This window comes from Ambystoma mexicanum, chromosome 4p (assembly GCF_040938575.1).
Source record: "Ambystoma mexicanum isolate Mex_15411 chromosome 4p, UKY_AmexF1_1, whole genome shotgun sequence".
Taxonomy (NCBI): Eukaryota; Metazoa; Chordata; class Amphibia; order Caudata; family Ambystomatidae; genus Ambystoma; species Ambystoma mexicanum.
In genome coordinates this window covers 1,078,724,426-1,078,749,657 of record NC_090927.1, presented here as the reverse complement: position 1 = coordinate 1,078,749,657, position 25,232 = coordinate 1,078,724,426, and positions in this window count along the sequence as shown.

Here is a 25,232-nt window from a genome sequence, read left to right as displayed (position 1 = left end):
CCCCAATTCAGAGCATGTGTTGCTTCACGGAGAGCTGATAATCATTGTGAGTTGTGAGCCACTAAAAGCTAAGCAGGTCAGTTAAATCTTTGCCTTTGTCATTGAAGTGTATTGATATGTGCAGGTGAGTCTTCTGTCCTGTGCTACTGTTTGTTTTCTTATTGCTGCTTGGTCATGATTCTTAAATGTAAACACTCTGCTCTCAAAAGTGAAAGCTTTGAAAGACTCTTGATATAACAAGCCTTTCCCACTCTTTGCCCTGGGGGTGAGAGGGCTGCTTTCTGCCTTTAACTTCCTCAATGTTGGGGTGTCTGGCTCCACCACTGACAACCAGGGGTAAATCCTGGAGGGAAACGGGCAGAGGTCTGCGCCCTGCGTCCTCCACGCGTCCCTAACGCTCCCAAACGCGACCACAGCCCTTACGGGCACAGCCCTATGTCCTATGCAGCCCCTCTGGTGCAGCCACCCACACAACTTAGGGTTAGGATCTGTGCTCTTCCATGTAGGCCTGGCCACCTAGGCCCCAGAAAGTGTCACAGCCTGTTTTTGAAACCTTAGTGATGGTGGCCTAGGTGAAGATGATCTTGGTGGAATATTGATGCCTTTTTCCTCCCAGAAGCCACCCCGGGAGCATATTAAAATGAAGGGGTGTGCCTGCTCAGCTGCCCTCTCTTTAACCTCTCTGCCTTAGTGACATTAGTTCTGGGCTCTCCAGGCGAATGTGTCCATCCGGGAGAGAGCTAGGAATAGGACGTCTCTTTCTGCAGGTACAGTGGGGAAGACTCAGAGAGCTGCATGCCTGAGACATCTTTCCTTGTCCCTCGCTCATTGTTGTGTTCCCTAACTTCTAACTCTCTGCCAGGCCAGGCCCTGTTTCTTTTACTGCCAACCCCCCTGACTCCTCGTCTTCGACCGACTTCCCGCTCTATTATGCCTTCTCCTTTTTTGCTCTCTTCTATGGCCCTTTGAAAAGGAATGCAGGCCGAGCTAAGCCTCATGAAGGAAATCTACCAACAAAAGATGCACTCTTCACTTATGGGTTGAGCTGTGAGACGAGTAAGAAGGGCCGAAGGGGTGATTGGGTTGTTCAGCTGGGAGGCACCAGAGGCGTAGCCAGTATTGCCTACCAAATGGGGGCCGAAGCTAATGTAGTTGGGCCCACTGCACTGACAAAAATATCTGTAAATGACCACACAGCGCTGCTGATTGGGTATTTGCAGAATTTGGGTGGGCCTTGCCCCTCAAGCCCTACCCTGCCTCTGCTCTCACCCCCAGGGCAAAGTGTGGGAAAGGCTCGCTGCAGCAAGAGTCTTTCAAATCTTTCACTTTTGAGAACAGAGTGTTTACATTTAAAAATCATGAACAAGCAGCAATAAGAAGGCATGCAGTAACCTAGGACAGGAGACTGCCCTGTGCATATCAATACACCCCAATGAGAAAGGCAAAGATTTAACTGACCTGCTTAGCTATTAGTGGCTCACACATCTCAATGATTATCATCTCTGCGTGAAGCAAAACATCCTCTGAATTGGGGTGAAAGACAGATCTAATGTGCCAAAGGAAGGCAACATTGAAATTCAGTTTCTTGCTCTCTGAGGAAGGAGGGTCGACAGCCCAATGGGTTAATGCACCTCCTGCAGCCTCCTATGTGTTGCCTGCAGGCGACACATTCAGTGCTGGTGAGATGCTGATACAGGTTGGCTTGCTATGCAGGGGCCGGTGGTCACCTCACAGCGACTCGACAAGGTGTCCTGTTTGAGTCCCAGTGCAAATATCGTATCAACCATGACCCGTAGATTACACTTTTTCCCCCTTGTATTTTCCCCTCAGTTGGGGCCAGAGAGACAAGCTTTTGTATGGGTGTTCCCAAGGCCAGAGTGCAGAAAACAAAGGCACAACTGTTAGTAGGAATGCAGGTATTGAAGGGGCATTAACTGTTGGCTGATCGCGCAGGGCAATGCATACCTATTTTCAATTAAAAAAAAAAAACACATTTTTTAAATGCCCAGGAGGTTCCAGACATTGGATTAGAACTCTGGTCCCCAGCATCACAAGACCAAGCGCTTAGCAGTTGAGCCACTGATGGCTGTGCTCATGAGAGCTGCTTTTGGGCGTATATATCTTTCTTCTGCACGCCCCTGTGAGCATACCCATTTGCATTGTGAAATATGTTCACTGGAGAAAATGAGGATAGAACATCTGGCTCCCCGCTCCCCGCTCCCCGCTCCACCAAATACCAGCTAACTGCAGTGGCCTAGAGGTTAAGTGCTTGCCTTACAGCGCTGGGGGCCTGGGTTCGAGTCCTGCTTTCGGCACATAAACGCAATAGTGGGTGCCCACTCTCCTTCTAAAAGGTTCAGTGGGTATGAAAAGAGTTCCTTGGTAAAGGGAGAGTGGAAGAAAGCGAGAGGTGGGACTGAGGAAGTGCAGGGTAAAGGAGGAGGCGGGGCAGGCTAAAAGGGGAGGTAGGGCTGATTGAATGAGTCCCTGTGGAGAGAAGATGGGGCTGGGTGAGTGGGGGTAGGTCTAGGGAGGGTGGCAGAGAGGTGGGACTGTGGAAGTGCAAGGTAAGGAGGAGGAGGGGGAGGTAGAACTGGATGAAAAAAAAAATGTCAGCCCATGCTCTGGTCCCTTTTTCCTTCTCAATGCACCCTTCCCCCCACATTAGGGCCCTCCTACACACACCCCTCTATAATGCAGGGCCCTCCTCCACCATCACACTATCACTAGGGCCCCCCCTTTATCCTACATCCCCAGGCCTACCTACCCCCACTCACTCAGCCCCACCTCCTCTCCACAAAGACCCGTTCATCCAGCCCTACCTCCCCCGCCTCCTCCTTCACCCTGCACTTCCACAGTCCCGCCTCTCTGCTTTCTTCCACCCTCTACCAGTGAACTCTTTTCATACCCACTGAACCTTCTGCTTTCTTCCACCCTCTACCAGTGAACTCTTTTCATACCCACTGAACCTTTTAGAAGGAGTGCTGGCACCCACTATTCCGTTTATGTGCCGAAAGCAGGATTCGAACCCAGACCCCCAGCGCTGTAACGCAAGCACTTAACCTCTAGGCCACTGCAGTAAGCTGGTATTTGGTGGAGCGGGGGGCCAGATGTTCTGTCCACATTTTCTTCAGTGAACATGTTTCACAATGCAAATGGGTATGCTCACAGGACCATGCAGAAGAATGATAAATACGCCCAAAAGGTGCTCTCAGAAAAACAGCCACCAGAGGCTCAAGCAGGTAAGTGCTTGGTCTTGGAATGCTGGGGGCCTGAGTTCTAATCCAATGTCTGGAATCTCTGGGCATGTTTTTTAAAAAAAATTGTAAAAAGTTTTTTTATTGAAAATGGGTATGCATTGCCGGCGCGATCAGCCAACAATTAATGCCCCTTCAATACCTGCATTCCTACTAACAGTTGTGCCTTTTTTTCCTGCACTCTGGCCTTCGTAACACCCATACAAAAGCTTGTCCCTCTGGCCCCAACAGACTGGAAAAAAAGCAGGGGTAAAAGTGTAATCTACAGGTCATGGTGTATTTGATAATTGCACTGGGACTCAAACAGGACACCTTCTCGAGGCGCTGTGAGGCGACCACCGGCCCCTGCATAGCAAGCCAACCTGTATCAGCATCTCACCAGCAGCTGAACGTGTCGCCTGCAGGTTACACATAGGAGGCTGCAGTAGGTCCATTAACCCATTGGGCTGTCGACCCTCCTTCCTCAGAGAGCAGGAAACTGAATTTCCATGTTGCCTTCCTTTGGCACATTAGATCTATCTTTCACCCCAATTCAGAGCATGTGTTGCTTCACGGAGAGCTGATAATCATTGTGAGTTGTGAGCCACTAAAAGCTAAGCAGGTCAGTTAAATCTTTGCCTTTGTCATTGAAGTGTATTGATATGTGCAGGTGAGTCTTCTGTCCTGTGCTACTGTTTGTTTTCTTATTGCTGCTTGGTCATGATTCTTAAATGTAAACACTCTGCTCTCAAAAGTGAAAGCTTTGAAAGACTCTTGATATAACAAGCCTTTCCCACTCTTTGCCCTGGGGGTGAGAGGGCTGCTTTCTGCCTTTAACTTCCTCAATGTTGGGGTGTCTGGCTCCACCACTGACAACCAGGGGTAAATCCTGGAGGGAAACGGGCAGAGGTCTGCGCCCTGCGTCCTCCACGCGTCCCTAACGCTCCCAAACGCGACCACAGCCCTTACGGGCACAGCCCTATGTCCTATGCAGCCCCTCTGGTGCAGCCACCCACACAACTTAGGGTTAGGATCTGTGCTCTTCCATGTAGGCCTGGCCACCTAGGCCCCAGAAAGTGTCACAGCCTGTTTTTGAAACCTTAGTGATGGTGGCCTAGGTGAAGATGATCTTGGTGGAATATTGATGCCTTTTTCCTCCCAGAAGCCACCCCGGGAGCATATTAAAATGAAGGGGTGTGCCTGCTCAGCTGCCCTCTCTTTAACCTCTCTGCCTTAGTGACATTAGTTCTGGGCTCTCCAGGCGAATGTGTCCATCCGGGAGAGAGCTAGGAATAGGACGTCTCTTTCTGCAGGTACAGTGGGGAAGACTCAGAGAGCTGCATGCCTGAGACATCTTTCCTTGTCCCTCGCTCATTGTTGTGTTCCCTAACTTCTAACTCTCTGCCAGGCCAGGCCCTGTTTCTTTTACTGCCAACCCCCCTGACTCCTCGTCTTCGACCGACTTCCCGCTCTATTATGCCTTCTCCTTTTTTGCTCTCTTCTATGGCCCTTTGAAAAGGAATGCAGGCCGAGCTAAGCCTCATGAAGGAAATCTACCAACAAAAGATGCACTCTTCACTTATGGGTTGAGCTGTGAGACGAGTAAGAAGGGCCGAAGGGGTGATTGGGTTGTTCAGCTGGGAGGCACCAGAGGCGTAGCCAGTATTGCCTACCAAATGGGGGCCGAAGCTAATGTAGTTGGGCCCACTGCACTGACAAAAATATCTGTAAATGACCACACAGCGCTGCTGATTGGGTATTTGCAGAATTTGGGTGGGCCTTGCCCCTCAAGCCCTACCCTGCCTCTGCTCTCACCCCCAGGGCAAAGTGTGGGAAAGGCTCGCTGCAGCAAGAGTCTTTCAAATCTTTCACTTTTGAGAACAGAGTGTTTACATTTAAAAATCATGAACAAGCAGCAATAAGAAGGCATGCAGTAACCTAGGACAGGAGACTGCCCTGTGCATATCAATACACCCCAATGAGAAAGGCAAAGATTTAACTGACCTGCTTAGCTATTAGTGGCTCACACATCTCAATGATTATCATCTCTGCGTGAAGCAAAACATCCTCTGAATTGGGGTGAAAGACAGATCTAATGTGCCAAAGGAAGGCAACATTGAAATTCAGTTTCTTGCTCTCTGAGGAAGGAGGGTCGACAGCCCAATGGGTTAATGCACCTCCTGCAGCCTCCTATGTGTTGCCTGCAGGCGACACATTCAGTGCTGGTGAGATGCTGATACAGGTTGGCTTGCTATGCAGGGGCCGGTGGTCACCTCACAGCGACTCGACAAGGTGTCCTGTTTGAGTCCCAGTGCAAATATCGTATCAACCATGACCCGTAGATTACACTTTTTCCCCCTTGTATTTTCCCCTCAGTTGGGGCCAGAGAGACAAGCTTTTGTATGGGTGTTCCCAAGGCCAGAGTGCAGAAAACAAAGGCACAACTGTTAGTAGGAATGCAGGTATTGAAGGGGCATTAACTGTTGGCTGATCGCGCAGGGCAATGCATACCTATTTTCAATTAAAAAAAAAAACACATTTTTTAAATGCCCAGGAGGTTCCAGACATTGGATTAGAACTCTGGTCCCCAGCATCACAAGACCAAGCGCTTAGCAGTTGAGCCACTGATGGCTGTGCTCATGAGAGCTGCTTTTGGGCGTATATATCTTTCTTCTGCACGCCCCTGTGAGCATACCCATTTGCATTGTGAAATATGTTCACTGGAGAAAATGAGGATAGAACATCTGGCTCCCCGCTCCCCGCTCCCCGCTCCACCAAATACCAGCTAACTGCAGTGGCCTAGAGGTTAAGTGCTTGCCTTACAGCGCTGGGGGCCTGGGTTCGAGTCCTGCTTTCGGCACATAAACGCAATAGTGGGTGCCCACTCTCCTTCTAAAAGGTTCAGTGGGTATGAAAAGAGTTCCTTGGTAAAGGGAGAGTGGAAGAAAGCGAGAGGTGGGACTGAGGAAGTGCAGGGTAAAGGAGGAGGCGGGGCAGGCTAAAAGGGGAGGTAGGGCTGATTGAATGAGTCCCTGTGGAGAGAAGATGGGGCTGGGTGAGTGGGGGTAGGTCTAGGGAGGGTGGCAGAGAGGTGGGACTGTGGAAGTGCAAGGTAAGGAGGAGGAGGGGGAGGTAGAACTGGATGAAAAAAAAAATGTCAGCCCATGCTCTGGTCCCTTTTTCCTTCTCAATGCACCCTTCCCCCCACATTAGGGCCCTCCTACACACCCCCCTCTATAATGCAGGGCCCTCCTCCACCATCACACTATCACTAGGGCCCCCCCTTTATCCTACATCCTAGGGCCCCCCCTTTATCCTACATCCCCAGGCCTACCTACCCCCACTCACTCAGCCCCACCTCCTCTCCACAAAGACCCGTTCATCCAGCCCTACCTCCCCCGCCTCCTCCTTCACCCTGCACTTCCACAGTCCCGCCTCTCTGCTTTCTTCCACCCTCTACCAGTGAACTCTTTTCATACCCACTGAACCTTCTGCTTTCTTCCACCCTCTACCAGTGAACTCTTTTCATTCCCACTGAACCTTTTAGAAGGAGTGCTGGCACCCACTATTCCGTTTATGTGCCGAAAGCAGGATTCGAACCCAGACCCCCAGCGCTGTAACGCAAGCACTTAACCTCTAGGCCACTGCAGTAAGCTGGTATTTGGTGGAGCGGGGGGCCAGATGTTCTGTCCACATTTTCTTCAGTGAACATGTTTCACAATGCAAATGGGTATGCTCACAGGACCATGCAGAAGAATGATAAATACGCCCAAAAGGTGCTCTCAGAAAAACAGCCACCAGAGGCTCAAGCAGGTAAGTGCTTGGTCTTGGAATGCTGGGGGCCTGAGTTCTAATCCAATGTCTGGAATCTCTGGGCATGTTTTTTAAAAAAAATTGTAAAAAGTTTTTTTATTGAAAATGGGTATGCATTGCCGGCGCGATCAGCCAACAATTAATGCCCCTTCAATACCTGCATTCCTACTAACAGTTGTGCCTTTTTTTCCTGCACTCTGGCCTTCGTAACACCCATACAAAAGCTTGTCCCTCTGGCCCCAACAGACTGGAAAAAAAGCAGGGGTAAAAGTGTAATCTACAGGTCATGGTGTATTTGATAATTGCACTGGGACTCAAACAGGACACCTTCTCGAGGCGCTGTGAGGCGACCACCGGCCCCTGCATAGCAAGCCAACCTGTATCAGCATCTCACCAGCAGCTGAACGTGTCGCCTGCAGGTTACACATAGGAGGCTGCAGTAGGTCCATTAACCCATTGGGCTGTCGACCCTCCTTCCTCAGAGAGCAGGAAACTGAATTTCCATGTTGCCTTCCTTTGGCACATTAGATCTATCTTTCACCCCAATTCAGAGCATGTGTTGCTTCACGGAGAGCTGATAATCATTGTGAGTTGTGAGCCACTAAAAGCTAAGCAGGTCAGTTAAATCTTTGCCTTTGTCATTGAAGTGTATTGATATGTGCAGGTGAGTCTTCTGTCCTGTGCTACTGTTTGTTTTCTTATTGCTGCTTGGTCATGATTCTTAAATGTAAACACTCTGCTCTCAAAAGTGAAAGCTTTGAAAGACTCTTGATATAACAAGCCTTTCCCACTCTTTGCCCTGGGGGTGAGAGGGCTGCTTTCTGCCTTTAACTTCCTCAATGTTGGGGTGTCTGGCTCCACCACTGACAACCAGGGGTAAATCCTGGAGGGAAACGGGCAGAGGTCTGCGCCCTGCGTCCTCCACGCGTCCCTAACGCTCCCAAACGCGACCACAGCCCTTACGGGCACAGCCCTATGTCCTATGCAGCCCCTCTGGTGCAGCCACCCACACAACTTAGGGTTAGGATCTGTGCTCTTCCATGTAGGCCTGGCCACCTAGGCCCCAGAAAGTGTCACAGCCTGTTTTTGAAACCTTAGTGATGGTGGCCTAGGTGAAGATGATCTTGGTGGAATATTGATGCCTTTTTCCTCCCAGAAGCCACCCCGGGAGCATATTAAAATGAAGGGGTGTGCCTGCTCAGCTGCCCTCTCTTTAACCTCTCTGCCTTAGTGACATTAGTTCTGGGCTCTCCAGGCGAATGTGTCCATCCGGGAGAGAGCTAGGAATAGGACGTCTCTTTCTGCAGGTACAGTGGGGAAGACTCAGAGAGCTGCATGCCTGAGACATCTTTCCTTGTCCCTCGCTCATTGTTGTGTTCCCTAACTTCTAACTCTCTGCCAGGCCAGGCCCTGTTTCTTTTACTGCCAACCCCCCTGACTCCTCGTCTTCGACCGACTTCCCGCTCTATTATGCCTTCTCCTTTTTTGCTCTCTTCTATGGCCCTTTGAAAAGGAATGCAGGCCGAGCTAAGCCTCATGAAGGAAATCTACCAACAAAAGATGCACTCTTCACTTATGGGTTGAGCTGTGAGACGAGTAAGAAGGGCCGAAGGGGTGATTGGGTTGTTCAGCTGGGAGGCACCAGAGGCGTAGCCAGTATTGCCTACCAAATGGGGGCCGAAGCTAATGTAGTTGGGCCCACTGCACTGACAAAAATATCTGTAAATGACCACACAGCGCTGCTGATTGGGTATTTGCAGAATTTGGGTGGGCCTTGCCCCTCAAGCCCTACCCTGCCTCTGCTCTCACCCCCAGGGCAAAGTGTGGGAAAGGCTCGCTGCAGCAAGAGTCTTTCAAATCTTTCACTTTTGAGAACAGAGTGTTTACATTTAAAAATCATGAACAAGCAGCAATAAGAAGGCATGCAGTAACCTAGGACAGGAGACTGCCCTGTGCATATCAATACACCCCAATGAGAAAGGCAAAGATTTAACTGACCTGCTTAGCTATTAGTGGCTCACACATCTCAATGATTATCATCTCTGCGTGAAGCAAAACATCCTCTGAATTGGGGTGAAAGACAGATCTAATGTGCCAAAGGAAGGCAACATTGAAATTCAGTTTCTTGCTCTCTGAGGAAGGAGGGTCGACAGCCCAATGGGTTAATGCACCTCCTGCAGCCTCCTATGTGTTGCCTGCAGGCGACACATTCAGTGCTGGTGAGATGCTGATACAGGTTGGCTTGCTATGCAGGGGCCGGTGGTCACCTCACAGCGACTCGACAAGGTGTCCTGTTTGAGTCCCAGTGCAAATATCGTATCAACCATGACCCGTAGATTACACTTTTTCCCCCTTGTATTTTCCCCTCAGTTGGGGCCAGAGAGACAAGCTTTTGTATGGGTGTTCCCAAGGCCAGAGTGCAGAAAACAAAGGCACAACTGTTAGTAGGAATGCAGGTATTGAAGGGGCATTAACTGTTGGCTGATCGCGCAGGGCAATGCATACCTATTTTCAATTAAAAAAAAAAAACACATTTTTTAAATGCCCAGGAGGTTCCAGACATTGGATTAGAACTCTGGTCCCCAGCATCACAAGACCAAGCGCTTAGCAGTTGAGCCACTGATGGCTGTGCTCATGAGAGCTGCTTTTGGGCGTATATATCTTTCTTCTGCACGCCCCTGTGAGCATACCCATTTGCATTGTGAAATATGTTCACTGGAGAAAATGAGGATAGAACATCTGGCTCCCCGCTCCCCGCTCCCCGCTCCACCAAATACCAGCTAACTGCAGTGGCCTAGAGGTTAAGTGCTTGCCTTACAGCGCTGGGGGCCTGGGTTCGAGTCCTGCTTTCGGCACATAAACGCAATAGTGGGTGCCCACTCTCCTTCTAAAAGGTTCAGTGGGTATGAAAAGAGTTCCTTGGTAAAGGGAGAGTGGAAGAAAGCGAGAGGTGGGACTGAGGAAGTGCAGGGTAAAGGAGGAGGCGGGGCAGGCTAAAAGGGGAGGTAGGGCTGATTGAATGAGTCCCTGTGGAGAGAAGATGGGGCTGGGTGAGTGGGGGTAGGTCTAGGGAGGGTGGCAGAGAGGTGGGACTGTGGAAGTGCAAGGTAAGGAGGAGGAGGGGGAGGTAGAACTGGATGAAAAAAAAAATGTCAGCCCATGCTCTGGTCCCTTTTTCCTTCTCAATGCACCCTTCCCCCCACATTAGGGCCCTCCTACACACCCCCCTCTATAATGCAGGGCCCTCCTCCACCATCACACTATCACTAGGGCCCCCCCTTTATCCTACATCCTAGGGCCCCCCCTTTATCCTACATCCCCAGGCCTACCTACCCCCACTCACTCAGCCCCACCTCCTCTCCACAAAGACCCGTTCATCCAGCCCTACCTCCCCCGCCTCCTCCTTCACCCTGCACTTCCACAGTCCCGCCTCTCTGCTTTCTTCCACCCTCTACCAGTGAACTCTTTTCATACCCACTGAACCTTTTAGAAGGAGTGCTGGCACCCACTATTCCGTTTATGTGCCGAAAGCAGGATTCGAACCCAGACCCCCAGCGCTGTAACGCAAGCACTTAACCTCTAGGCCACTGCAGTAAGCTGGTATTTGGTGGAGCGGGGGGCCAGATGTTCTGTCCACATTTTCTTCAGTGAACATGTTTCACAATGCAAATGGGTATGCTCACAGGACCATGCAGAAGAATGATAAATACGCCCAAAAGGTGCTCTCAGAAAAACAGCCACCAGAGGCTCAAGCAGGTAAGTGCTTGGTCTTGGAATGCTGGGGGCCTGAGTTCTAATCCAATGTCTGGAATCTCTGGGCATGTTTTTTAAAAAAAATTGTAAAAAGTTTTTTTATTGAAAATGGGTATGCATTGCCGGCGCGATCAGCCAACAATTAATGCCCCTTCAATACCTGCATTCCTACTAACAGTTGTGCCTTTTTTTCCTGCACTCTGGCCTTCGTAACACCCATACAAAAGCTTGTCCCTCTGGCCCCAACAGACTGGAAAAAAAGCAGGGGTAAAAGTGTAATCTACAGGTCATGGTGTATTTGATAATTGCACTGGGACTCAAACAGGACACCTTCTCGAGGCGCTGTGAGGCGACCACCGGCCCCTGCATAGCAAGCCAACCTGTATCAGCATCTCACCAGCAGCTGAACGTGTCGCCTGCAGGTTACACATAGGAGGCTGCAGTAGGTCCATTAACCCATTGGGCTGTCGACCCTCCTTCCTCAGAGAGCAGGAAACTGAATTTCCATGTTGCCTTCCTTTGGCACATTAGATCTATCTTTCACCCCAATTCAGAGCATGTGTTGCTTCACGGAGAGCTGATAATCATTGTGAGTTGTGAGCCACTAAAAGCTAAGCAGGTCAGTTAAATCTTTGCCTTTGTCATTGAAGTGTATTGATATGTGCAGGTGAGTCTTCTGTCCTGTGCTACTGTTTGTTTTCTTATTGCTGCTTGGTCATGATTCTTAAATGTAAACACTCTGCTCTCAAAAGTGAAAGCTTTGAAAGACTCTTGATATAACAAGCCTTTCCCACTCTTTGCCCTGGGGGTGAGAGGGCTGCTTTCTGCCTTTAACTTCCTCAATGTTGGGGTGTCTGGCTCCACCACTGACAACCAGGGGTAAATCCTGGAGGGAAACGGGCAGAGGTCTGCGCCCTGCGTCCTCCACGCGTCCCTAACGCTCCCAAACGCGACCACAGCCCTTACGGGCACAGCCCTATGTCCTATGCAGCCCCTCTGGTGCAGCCACCCACACAACTTAGGGTTAGGATCTGTGCTCTTCCATGTAGGCCTGGCCACCTAGGCCCCAGAAAGTGTCACAGCCTGTTTTTGAAACCTTAGTGATGGTGGCCTAGGTGAAGATGATCTTGGTGGAATATTGATGCCTTTTTCCTCCCAGAAGCCACCCCGGGAGCATATTAAAATGAAGGGGTGTGCCTGCTCAGCTGCCCTCTCTTTAACCTCTCTGCCTTAGTGACATTAGTTCTGGGCTCTCCAGGCGAATGTGTCCATCCGGGAGAGAGCTAGGAATAGGACGTCTCTTTCTGCAGGTACAGTGGGGAAGACTCAGAGAGCTGCATGCCTGAGACATCTTTCCTTGTCCCTCGCTCATTGTTGTGTTCCCTAACTTCTAACTCTCTGCCAGGCCAGGCCCTGTTTCTTTTACTGCCAACCCCCCTGACTCCTCGTCTTCGACCGACTTCCCGCTCTATTATGCCTTCTCCTTTTTTGCTCTCTTCTATGGCCCTTTGAAAAGGAATGCAGGCCGAGCTAAGCCTCATGAAGGAAATCTACCAACAAAAGATGCACTCTTCACTTATGGGTTGAGCTGTGAGACGAGTAAGAAGGGCCGAAGGGGTGATTGGGTTGTTCAGCTGGGAGGCACCAGAGGCGTAGCCAGTATTGCCTACCAAATGGGGGCCGAAGCTAATGTAGTTGGGCCCACTGCACTGACAAAAATATCTGTAAATGACCACACAGCGCTGCTGATTGGGTATTTGCAGAATTTGGGTGGGCCTTGCCCCTCAAGCCCTACCCTGCCTCTGCTCTCACCCCCAGGGCAAAGTGTGGGAAAGGCTCGCTGCAGCAAGAGTCTTTCAAATCTTTCACTTTTGAGAACAGAGTGTTTACATTTAAAAATCATGAACAAGCAGCAATAAGAAGGCATGCAGTAACCTAGGACAGGAGACTGCCCTGTGCATATCAATACACCCCAATGAGAAAGGCAAAGATTTAACTGACCTGCTTAGCTATTAGTGGCTCACACATCTCAATGATTATCATCTCTGCGTGAAGCAAAACATCCTCTGAATTGGGGTGAAAGACAGATCTAATGTGCCAAAGGAAGGCAACATTGAAATTCAGTTTCTTGCTCTCTGAGGAAGGAGGGTCGACAGCCCAATGGGTTAATGCACCTCCTGCAGCCTCCTATGTGTTGCCTGCAGGCGACACATTCAGTGCTGGTGAGATGCTGATACAGGTTGGCTTGCTATGCAGGGGCCGGTGGTCACCTCACAGCGACTCGACAAGGTGTCCTGTTTGAGTCCCAGTGCAAATATCGTATCAACCATGACCCGTAGATTACACTTTTTCCCCCTTGTATTTTCCCCTCAGTTGGGGCCAGAGAGACAAGCTTTTGTATGGGTGTTCCCAAGGCCAGAGTGCAGAAAACAAAGGCACAACTGTTAGTAGGAATGCAGGTATTAAAGGGGCATTAACTGTTGGCTGATCGCGCAGGGCAATGCATACCTATTTTCAATTAAAAAAAAAAAACACATTTTTTAAATGCCCAGGAGGTTCCAGACATTGGATTAGAACTCTGGTCCCCAGCATCACAAGACCAAGCGCTTAGCAGTTGAGCCACTGATGGCTGTGCTCATGAGAGCTGCTTTTGGGCGTATATATCTTTCTTCTGCACGCCCCTGTGAGCATACCCATTTGCATTGTGAAATATGTTCACTGGAGAAAATGAGGATAGAACATCTGGCTCCCCGCTCCCCGCTCCCCGCTCCACCAAATACCAGCTAACTGCAGTGGCCTAGAGGTTAAGTGCTTGCCTTACAGCGCTGGGGGCCTGGGTTCGAGTCCTGCTTTCGGCACATAAACGCAATAGTGGGTGCCCACTCTCCTTCTAAAAGGTTCAGTGGGTATGAAAAGAGTTCCTTGGTAAAGGGAGAGTGGAAGAAAGCGAGAGGTGGGACTGAGGAAGTGCAGGGTAAAGGAGGAGGCGGGGCAGGCTAAAAGGGGAGGTAGGGCTGATTGAATGAGTCCCTGTGGAGAGAAGATGGGGCTGGGTGAGTGGGGGTAGGTCTAGGGAGGGTGGCAGAGAGGTGGGACTGTGGAAGTGCAAGGTAAGGAGGAGGAGGGGGAGGTAGAACTGGATGAAAAAAAAAATGTCAGCCCATGCTCTGGTCCCTTTTTCCTTCTCAATGCACCCTTCCCCCCACATTAGGGCCCTCCTACACACCCCCCTCTATAATGCAGGGCCCTCCTCCACCATCACACTATCACTAGGGCCCCCCCTTTATCCTACATCCTAGGGCCCCCCCTTTATCCTACATCCCCAGGCCTACCTACCCCCACTCACTCAGCCCCACCTCCTCTCCACAAAGACCCGTTCATCCAGCCCTACCTCCCCCGCCTCCTCCTTCACCCTGCACTTCCACAGTCCCGCCTCTCTGCTTTCTTCCACCCTCTACCAGTGAACTCTTTTCATACCCACTGAACCTTTTAGAAGGAGTGCTGGCACCCACTATTCCGTTTATGTGCCGAAAGCAGGATTCGAACCCAGACCCCCAGCGCTGTAACGCAAGCACTTAACCTCTAGGCCACTGCAGTAAGCTGGTATTTGGTGGAGCGGGGGGCCAGATGTTCTGTCCACATTTTCTTCAGTGAACATGTTTCACAATGCAAATGGGTATGCTCACAGGACCATGCAGAAGAATGATAAATACGCCCAAAAGGTGCTCTCAGAAAAACAGCCACCAGAGGCTCAAGCAGGTAAGTGCTTGGTCTTGGAATGCTGGGGGCCTGAGTTCTAATCCAATGTCTGGAATCTCTGGGCATGTTTTTTAAAAAAAATTGTAAAAAGTTTTTTTATTGAAAATGGGTATGCATTGCCGGCGCGATCAGCCAACAATTAATGCCCCTTCAATACCTGCATTCCTACTAACAGTTGTGCCTTTTTTTCCTGCACTCTGGCCTTCGTAACACCCATACAAAAGCTTGTCCCTCTGGCCCCAACAGACTGGAAAAAAAGCAGGGGTAAAAGTGTAATCTACAGGTCATGGTGTATTTGATAATTGCACTGGGACTCAAACAGGACACCTTCTCGAGGCGCTGTGAGGCGACCACCGGCCCCTGCATAGCAAGCCAACCTGTATCAGCATCTCACCAGCAGCTGAACGTGTCGCCTGCAGGTTACACATAGGAGGCTGCAGTAGGTCCATTAACCCATTGGGCTGTCGACCCTCCTTCCTCAGAGAGCAGGAAACTGAATTTCCATGTTGCCTTCCTTTGGCACATTAGATCTATCTTTCACCCCAATTCAGAGCATGTGTTGCTTCACGGAGAGCTGATAATCATTGTGAGTTGTGAGCCACTAAAAGCTAAGCAGGTCAGTTAAATCTTTGCCTTTGTCATTGAAGTGTATTGATATGTGCAGGTGAGTCTTCTGTCCTGTGCTACTGTTTGTTTTCTTATTGCTGCTTGGTCATGATTCTTAAATGTAAACACTCTGCTCTCAAAAGTGAAAGCTTTGAAAGACTCTTGATATAACAAGCCTTTCCCACTCTTTGCCCTGGGGGTGAGAGGGCTGCTTTCTGCCTTTAACTTCCTCAATGTTGGGGTGTCTGGCTCCACCACTGACAACCAGGGGTAAATCCTGGAGGGAAACGGGCAGAGGTCTGCGCCCTGCGTCCTCCACGCGTCCCTAACGCTCCCAAACGCGACCACAGCCCTTACGGGCACAGCCCTATGTCCTATGCAGCCCCTCTGGTGCAGCCACCCACACAACTTAGGGTTAGGATCTGTGCTCTTCCATGTAGGCCTGGCCACCTAGGCCCCAGAAAGTGTCACAGCCTGTTTTTGAAACCTTAGTGATGGTGGCCTAGGTGAAGATGATCTTGGTGGAATATTGATGCCTTTTTCCTCCCAGAAGCCACCCCGGGAGCATATTAAAATGAAGGGGTGTGCCTGCTCAGCTGCCCTCTCTTTAACCTCTCTGCCTTAGTGACATTAGTTCTGGGCTCTCCAGGCGAATGTGTCCATCCGGGAGAGAGCTAGGAATAGGACGTCTCTTTCTGCAGGTACAGTGGGGAAGACTCAGAGAGCTGCATGCCTGAGACATCTTTCCTTGTCCCTCGCTCATTGTTGTGTTCCCTAACTTCTAACTCTCTGCCAGGCCAGGCCCTGTTTCTTTTACTGCCAACCCCCCTGACCCCTCGTCTTCGACCGACTTCCCGCTCTATTATGCCTTCTCCTTTTTTGCTCTCTTCTATGGCCCTTTGAAAAGGAATGCAGGCCGAGCTAAGCCTCATGAAGGAAATCTACCAACAAAAGATGCACTCTTCACTTATGGGTTGAGCTGTGAGACGAGTAAGAAGGGCCGAAGGGGTGATTGGGTTGTTCAGCTGGGAGGCACCAGAGGCGTAGCCAGTATTGCCTACCAAATGGGGGCCGAAGCTAATGTAGTTGGGCCCACTGCACTGACAAAAATATCTGTAAATGACCACACAGCGCTGCTGATTGGGTATTTGCAGAATTTGGGTGGGCCTTGCCCCTCAAGCCCTACCCTGCCTCTGCTCTCACCCCCAGGGCAAAGTGTGGGAAAGGCTCGCTGCAGCAAGAGTCTTTCAAATCTTTCACTTTTGAGAACAGAGTGTTTACATTTAAAAATCATGAACAAGCAGCAATAAGAAGGCATGCAGTAACCTAGGACAGGAGACTGCCCTGTGCATATCAATACACCCCAATGAGAAAGGCAAAGATTTAACTGACCTGCTTAGCTATTAGTGGCTCACACATCTCAATGATTATCATCTCTGCGTGAAGCAAAACATCCTCTGAATTGGGGTGAAAGACAGATCTAATGTGCCAAAGGAAGGCAACATTGAAATTCAGTTTCTTGCTCTCTGAGGAAGGAGGGTCGACAGCCCAATGGGTTAATGCACCTCCTGCAGCCTCCTATGTGTTGCCTGCAGGCGACACATTCAGTGCTGGTGAGATGCTGATACAGGTTGGCTTGCTATGCAGGGGCCGGTGGTCACCTCACAGCGACTCGACAAGGTGTCCTGTTTGAGTCCCAGTGCAAATATCGTATCAACCATGACCCGTAGATTACACTTTTTCCCCCTTGTATTTTCCCCTCAGTTGGGGCCAGAGAGACAAGCTTTTGTATGGGTGTTCCCAAGGCCAGAGTGCAGAAAACAAAGGCACAACTGTTAGTAGGAATGCAGGTATTGAAGGGGCATTAACTGTTGGCTGATCGCGCAGGGCAATGCATACCTATTTTCAATTAAAAAAAAAAAAAACACATTTTTTAAATGCCCAGGAGGTTCCAGACATTGGATTAGAACTCTGGTCCCCAGCATCACAAGACCAAGCGCTTAGCAGTTGAGCCACTGATGGCTGTGCTCATGAGAGCTGCTTTTGGGCGTATATATCTTTCTTCTGCACGCCCCTGTGAGCATACCCATTTGCATTGTGAAATATGTTCACTGGAGAAAATGAGGATAGAACATCTGGCTCCCCGCTCCCCGCTCCCCGCTCCACCAAATACCAGCTAACTGCAGTGGCCTAGAGGTTAAGTGCTTGCCTTACAGCGCTGGGGGCCTGGGTTCGAGTCCTGCTTTCGGCACATAAACGCAATAGTGGGTGCCCACTCTCCTTCTAAAAGGTTCAGTGGGTATGAAAAGAGTTCCTTGGTAAAGGGAGAGTGGAAGAAAGCGAGAGGTGGGACTGAGGAAGTGCAGGGTAAAGGAGGAGGCGGGGCAGGCTAAAAGGGGAGGTAGGGCTGATTGAATGAGTCCCTGTGGAGAGAAGATGGGGCTGGGTGAGTGGGGGTAGGTCTAGGGAGGGTGGCAGAGAGGTGGGACTGTGGAAGTGCAAGGTAAGGAGGAGGAGGGGGAGGTAGAACTGGATGAAAAAAAAAATGTCAGCCCATGCTCTGGTCCCTTTTTCCTTCTCAATGCACCCTTCCCCCCACATTAGGGCCCTCCTACACACCCCCCTCTATAATGCAGGGCCCTCCTCCACCATCACACTATCACTAGGGCCCCCCCTTTATCCTACATCCTAGGGCCCCCCCTTTATCCTACATCCCCAGGCCTACCTACCCCCACTCACTCAGCCCCACCTCCTCTCCACAAAGACCCGTTCATCCAGCCCTACCTCCCCCGCCTCCTCCTTCACCCTGCACTTCCACAGTCCCGCCTCTCTGCTTTCTTCCACCCTCTACCAGTGAACTCTTTTCATACCCACTGAACCTTCTGCTTTCTTCCACCCTCTACCAGTGAACTCTTTTCATACCCACTGAACCTTTTAGAAGGAGTGCTGGCACCCACTATTCCGTTTATGTGCCGAAAGCAGGATTCGAACCCAGACCCCCAGCGCTGTAACGCAAGCACTTAACCTCTAGGCCACTGCAGTAAGCTGGTATTTGGTGGAGCGGGGGGCCAGATGTTCTGTCCACATTTTCTTCAGTGAACATGTTTCACAATGCAAATGGGTATGCTCACAGGACCATGCAGAAGAATGATAAATACGCCCAAAAGGTGCTCTCAGAAAAACAGCCACCAGAGGCTCAAGCAGGTAAGTGCTTGGTCTTGGAATGCTGGGGGCCTGAGTTCTAATCCAATGTCTGGAATCTCTGGGCATGTTTTTTAAAAAAAATTGTAAAAAGTTTTTTTATTGAAAATGGGTATGCATTGCCGGCGCGATCAGCCAACAATTAATGCCCCTTCAATACCTGCATTCCTACTAACAGTTGTGCCTTTTTTTCCTGCACTCTGGCCTTCGTAACACCCATACAAAAGCTTGTCCCTCTGGCCCCAACAGACTGGAAAAAAAGCAGGGGTAAAAGTGTAATCTACAGGTCATGGTGTATTTGATAATTGCACTGGGACTCAAACAGGACACCTTCTCGAGGCGCTGTGAGGCGACCACCGGCCCCTGCATAGCAAGCCAACCTGTATCAGCATCTCACCAGCAGCTGAACGTGTCGCCTGCAGGTTACACATAGGAGGCTGCAGTAGGTCCATTAACCCATTGGGCTGTCGACCCTCCTTCCTCAGAGAGCAGGAAACTGAATTTCCATGTTGCCTTCCTTTGGCACATTAGATCTATCTTTCACCCCAATTCAGAGCATGTGTTGCTTCACGGAGAGCTGATAATCATTGTGAGTTGTGAGCCACTAAAAGCTAAGCAGGTCAGTTAAATCTTTGCCTTTGTCATTGAAGTGTATTGATATGTGCAGGTGAGTCTTCTGTCCTGTGCTACTGTTTGTTTTCTTATTGCTGCTTGGTCATGATTCTTAAATGTAAACACTCTGCTCTCAAAAGTGAAAGCTTTGAAAGACTCTTGATATAACAAGCCTTTCCCACTCTTTGCCCTGGGGGTGAGAGGGCTGCTTTCTGCCTTTAACTTCCTCAATGTTGGGGTGTCTGGCTCCACCACTGACAACCAGGGGTAAATCCTGGAGGGAAACGGGCAGAGGTCTGCGCCCTGCATCCTCCACGCGTCCCTAACGCTCCCAAACGCGACCACAGCCCTTACGGGCACAGCCCTATGTCCTATGCAGCCCCTCTGGTGCAGCCACCCACACAACTTAGGGTTAGGATCTGTGCTCTTCCATGTAGGCCTGGCCACCTAGGCCCCAGAAAGTGTCACAGCCTGTTTTTGAAACCTTAGTGATGGTGGCCTAGGTGAAGATGATCTTGGTGGAATATTGATGCCTTTTTCCTCCCAGAAGCCACCCCGGGAGCATATTAAAATGAAGGGGTGTGCCTGCTCAGCTGCCCTCTCTTTAACCTCTCTGCCTTAGTGACATTAGTTCTGGGCTCTCCAGGCGAATGTGTCCATCCGGGAGAGAGCTAGGAATAGGACGTCTCTTTCTGCAGGTACAGTGGGGAAGACTCAGAGAGCTGCATGCCTGAGACATCTTTCCTTGTCCCTCGCTCATTGTTGTGTTCCCTAACTTCTAACTCTCTGCCAGGCCAGGCCCTGTTTCTTTTACTGCCAACCCCCCTGACCCCTCGTCTTCGACCGACTTCCCGCTCTATTATGCCTTCTCCTTTTTTGCTCTCTTCTATGGCCCTTTGAAAAGGAATGCAGGCCGAGCTAAGCCTCATGAAGGAAATCTACCAACAAAAGATGCACTCTTCACTTATGGGTTGAGCTGTGAGACGAGTAAGAAGGGCCGAAGGGGTGATTGGGTTGTTCAGCTGGGAGGCACCAGAGGCGTAGCCAGTATTGCCTACCAAATGGGGGCCGAAGCTAATGTAGTTGGGCCCACTGCACTGACAAAAATATCTGTAAATGACCACACAGCGCTGCTGATTGGGTATTTGCAGAATTTGGGTGGGCCTTGCCCCTCAAGCCCTACCCTGCCTCTGCTCTCACCCCCAGGGCAAAGTGTGGGAAAGGCTCGCTGCAGCAAGAGTCTTTCAAATCTTTCACTTTTGAGAACAGAGTGTTTACATTTAAAAATCATGAACAAGCAGCAATAAGAAGGCATGCAGTAACCTAGGACAGGAGACTGCCCTGTGCATATCAATACACCCCAATGAGAAAGGCAAAGATTTAACTGACCTGCTTAGCTATTAGTGGCTCACACATCTCAATGATTATCATCTCTGCGTGAAGCAAAACATCCTCTGAATTGGGGTGAAAGACAGATCTAATGTGCCAAAGGAAGGCAACATTGAAATTCAGTTTCTTGCTCTCTGAGGAAGGAGGGTCGACAGCCCAATGGGTTAATGCACCTCCTGCAGCCTCCTATGTGTTGCCTGCAGGCGACACATTCAGTGCTGGTGAGATGCTGATACAGGTTGGCTTGCTATGCAGGGGCCGGTGGTCACCTCACAGCGACTCGACAAGGTGTCCTGTTTGAGTCCCAGTGCAAATATCGTATCAACCATGACCCGTAGATTACACTTTTTCCCCCTTGTATTTTCCCCTCAGTTGGGGCCAGAGAGACAAGCTTTTGTATGGGTGTTCCCAAGGCCAGAGTGCAGAAAACAAAGGCACAACTGTTAGTAGGAATGCAGGTATTGAAGGGGCATTAACTGTTGGCTGATCGCGCAGGGCAATGCATACCTATTTTCAATTAAAAAAAAAAAAAACACATTTTTTAAATGCCCAGGAGGTTCCAGACATTGGATTAGAACTCTGGTCCCCAGCATCACAAGACCAAGCGCTTAGCAGTTGAGCCACTGATGGCTGTGCTCATGAGAGCTGCTTTTGGGCGTATATATCTTTCTTCTGCACGCCCCTGTGAGCATACCCATTTGCATTGTGAAATATGTTCACTGGAGAAAATGAGGATAGAACATCTGGCTCCCCGCTCCCCGCTCCACCAAATACCAGCTAACTGCAGTGGCCTAGAGGTTAAGTGCTTGCCTTACAGCGCTGGGGGCCTGGGTTCGAGTCCTGCTTTCGGCACATAAACGCAATAGTGGGTGCCCACTCTCCTTCTAAAAGGTTCAGTGGGTATGAAAAGAGTTCCTTGGTAAAGGGAGAGTGGAAGAAAGCGAGAGGTGGGACTGAGGAAGTGCAGGGTAAAGGAGGAGGCGGGGCAGGCTAAAAGGGGAGGTAGGGCTGATTGAATGAGTCCCTGTGGAGAGAAGATGGGTCTGGGTGAGTGGGGGTAGGTCTAGGGAGGGTGGCAGAGAGGTGGGACCGTGGAAGTGCAGGGTAAGGAGGAGGAGGGGGAGGTAGAACTGGATGAAAAAAAAAATGTCAGCCCATGCTCTGGTCCCTTTTTCCTTCTCAATGCACCCTTCCCCCCACATTAGGGCCCTCCTACACACCCCCCTCTATAATGCAGGGCCCTCCTCCACCATCACACTATCACTAGGGCCCCCCCTTTATCCTACATCCTCGGGCCCCCCCTTTATCCTACATCCCCAGGCCTACCTACCCCCACTCACTCAGCCCCACCTCCTCTCCACAAAGACCCGTTCATCCAGCCCTACCTCCCCCACCTCCTCCTTCACCCTGCACTTCCACAGTCCCGCCTTTCTGCTTTCTTCCACCCTCTACCAGTGAACTCTTTTCATACCCACTGAACCTTCTGCTTTCTTCCACCCTCTACCAGTGAACTCTTTTCATACCCACTGAACCTTTTAGAAGGAGTGCTGGCACCCACTATTCCGTTTATGTGCCAAAAGCAGGATTCGAACCCAGACCCCCAGCGCTGTAACGCAAGCACTTAACCTCTAGGCCACTGCAGTTAGCTGGTATTTGGTGGAGCGGGGGGCCAGATGTTCTGTCCACATTTTCTTCAGTGAACATGTTTCACAATGCAAATGGGTATGCTCACAGGACCATGCAGAAGAATGATAAATACGCCCAAAAGGTGCTCTCAGAAAAACAGCCACCAGAGGCTCAAGCAGGTAAGTGCTTGGTCTTGGAATGCTGGGGGCCTGAGTTCTAATCCAATGTCTGGAATCTCTGGGCATGTTTTTTAAAAAAAATTGTAAAAAGTTTTTTTATTGAAAATGGGTATGCATTGCCGGCGCGATCAGCCAACAATTAATGCCCCTTCAATACCTGCATTCCTACTAACAGTTGTGCCTTTTTTTCCTGCACTCTGGCCTTCGTAACACCCATACAAAAGCTTGTCCCTCTGGCCCCAACAGACTGGAAAAAAAGCAGGGGTAAAAGTGTAATCTACAGGTCATGGTGTATTTGATAATTGCACTGGGACTCAAACAGGACACCTTCTCGAGGCGCTGTGAGGCGACCACCGGCCCCTGCATAGCAAGCCAACCTGTATCAGCATCTCACCAGCAGCTGAACGTGTCGCCTGCAGGTTACACATAGGAGGCTGCAGTAGGTCCATTAACCCATTGGGCTGTCGACCCTCCTTCCTCAGAGAGCAGGAAACTGAATTTCCATGTTGCCTTCCTTTGGCACATTAGATCTATCTTTCACCCCAATTCAGAGCATGTGTTGCTTCACGGAGAGCTGATAATCATTGTGAGTTGTGAGCCACTAAAAGCTAAGCAGGTCAGTTAAATCTTTGCCTTTGTCATTGAAGTGTATTGATATGTGCAGGTGAGTCTTCTGTCCTGTGCTACTGTTTGTTTTCTTATTGCTGCTTGGTCATGATTCTTAAATGTAAACACTCTGCTCTCAAAAGTGAAAGCTTTGAAAGACTCTTGATATAACAAGCCTTTCCCACTCTTTGCCCTGGGGGTGAGAGGGCTGCTTTCTGCCTTTAACTTCCTCAATGTTGGGGTGTCTGGCTCCACCACTGACAACCAGGGGTAAATCCTGGAGGGAAACGGGCAGAGGTCTGCGCCCTGCGTCCTCCACGCGTCCCTAACGCTCCCAAACGCGACCACAGCCCTTACGGGCACAGCCCTATGTCCTATGCAGCCCCTCTGGTGCAGCCACCCACACAACTTAGGGTTAGGATCTGTGCTCTTCCATGTAGGCCTGGCCACCTAGGCCCCAGAAAGTGTCACAGCCTGTTTTTGAAACCTTAGTGATGGTGGCCTAGGTGAAGATGATCTTGGTGGAATATTGATGCCTTTTTCCTCCCAGAAGCCACCCCGGGAGCATATTAAAATGAAGGGGTGTGCCTGCTCAGCTGCCCTCTCTTTAACCTCTCTGCCTTAGTGACATTAGTTCTGGGCTCTCCAGGCGAATGTGTCCATCCGGGAGAGAGCTAGGAATAGGACGTCTCTTTCTGCAGGTACAGTGGGGAAGACTCAGAGAGCTGCATGCCTGAGACATCTTTCCTTGTCCCTCGCTCATTGTTGTGTTCCCTAACTTCTAACTCTCTGCCAGGCCAGGCCCTGTTTCTTTTACTGCCAACCCCCCTGACTCCTCGTCTTCGACCGACTTCCCGCTCTATTATGCCTTCTCCTTTTTTGCTCTCTTCTATGGCCCTTTGAAAAGGAATGCAGGCCGAGCTAAGCCTCATGAAGGAAATCTACCAACAAAAGATGCACTCTTCACTTATGGGTTGAGCTGTGAGACGAGTAAGAAGGGCCGAAGGGGTGATTGGGTTGTTCAGCTGGGAGGCACCAGAGGCGTAGCCAGTATTGCCTACCAAATGGGGGCCGAAGCTAATGTAGTTGGGCCCACTGCACTGACAAAAATATCTGTAAATGACCACACAGCGCTGCTGATTGGGTATTTGCAGAATTTGGGTGGGCCTTGCCCCTCAAGCCCTACCCTGCCTCTGCTCTCACCCCCAGGGCAAAGTGTGGGAAAGGCTCGCTGCAGCAAGAGTCTTTCAAATCTTTCACTTTTGAGAACAGAGTGTTTACATTTAAAAATCATGAACAAGCAGCAATAAGAAGGCATGCAGTAACCTAGGACAGGAGACTGCCCTGTGCATATCAATACACCCCAATGAGAAAGGCAAAGATTTAACTGACCTGCTTAGCTATTAGTGGCTCACACATCTCAATGATTATCATCTCTGCGTGAAGCAAAACATCCTCTGAATTGGGGTGAAAGACAGATCTAATGTGCCAAAGGAAGGCAACATTGAAATTCAGTTTCTTGCTCTCTGAGGAAGGAGGGTCGACAGCCCAATGGGTTAATGCACCTCCTGCAGCCTCCTATGTGTTGCCTGCAGGCGACACATTCAGTGCTGGTGAGATGCTGATACAGGTTGGCTTGCTATGCAGGGGCCGGTGGTCACCTCACAGCGACTCGACAAGGTGTCCTGTTTGAGTCCCAGTGCAAATATCGTATCAACCATGACCCGTAGATTACACTTTTTCCCCCTTGTATTTTCCCCTCAGTTGGGGCCAGAGAGACAAGCTTTTGTATGGGTGTTCCCAAGGCCAGAGTGCAGAAAACAAAGGCACAACTGTTAGTAGGAATGCAGGTATTGAAGGGGCATTAACTGTTGGCTGATCGCGCAGGGCAATGCATACCTATTTTCAATTAAAAAAAAAAACACATTTTTTAAATGCCCAGGAGGTTCCAGACATTGGATTAGAACTCTGGTCCCCAGCATCACAAGACCAAGCGCTTAGCAGTTGAGCCACTGATGGCTGTGCTCATGAGAGCTGCTTTTGGGCGTATATATCTTTCTTCTGCACGCCCCTGTGAGCATACCCATTTGCATTGTGAAATATGTTCACTGGAGAAAATGAGGATAGAACATCTGGCTCCCCGCTCCCCGCTCCCCGCTCCACCAAATACCAGCTAACTGCAGTGGCCTAGAGGTTAAGTGCTTGCCTTACAGCGCTGGGGGCCTGGGTTCGAGTCCTGCTTTCGGCACATAAACGCAATAGTGGGTGCCCACTCTCCTTCTAAAAGGTTCAGTGGGTATGAAAAGAGTTCCTTGGTAAAGGGAGAGTGGAAGAAAGCGAGAGGTGGGACTGAGGAAGTGCAGGGTAAAGGAGGAGGCGGGGCAGGCTAAAAGGGGAGGTAGGGCTGATTGAATGAGTCCCTGTGGAGAGAAGATGGGTCTGGGTGAGTGGG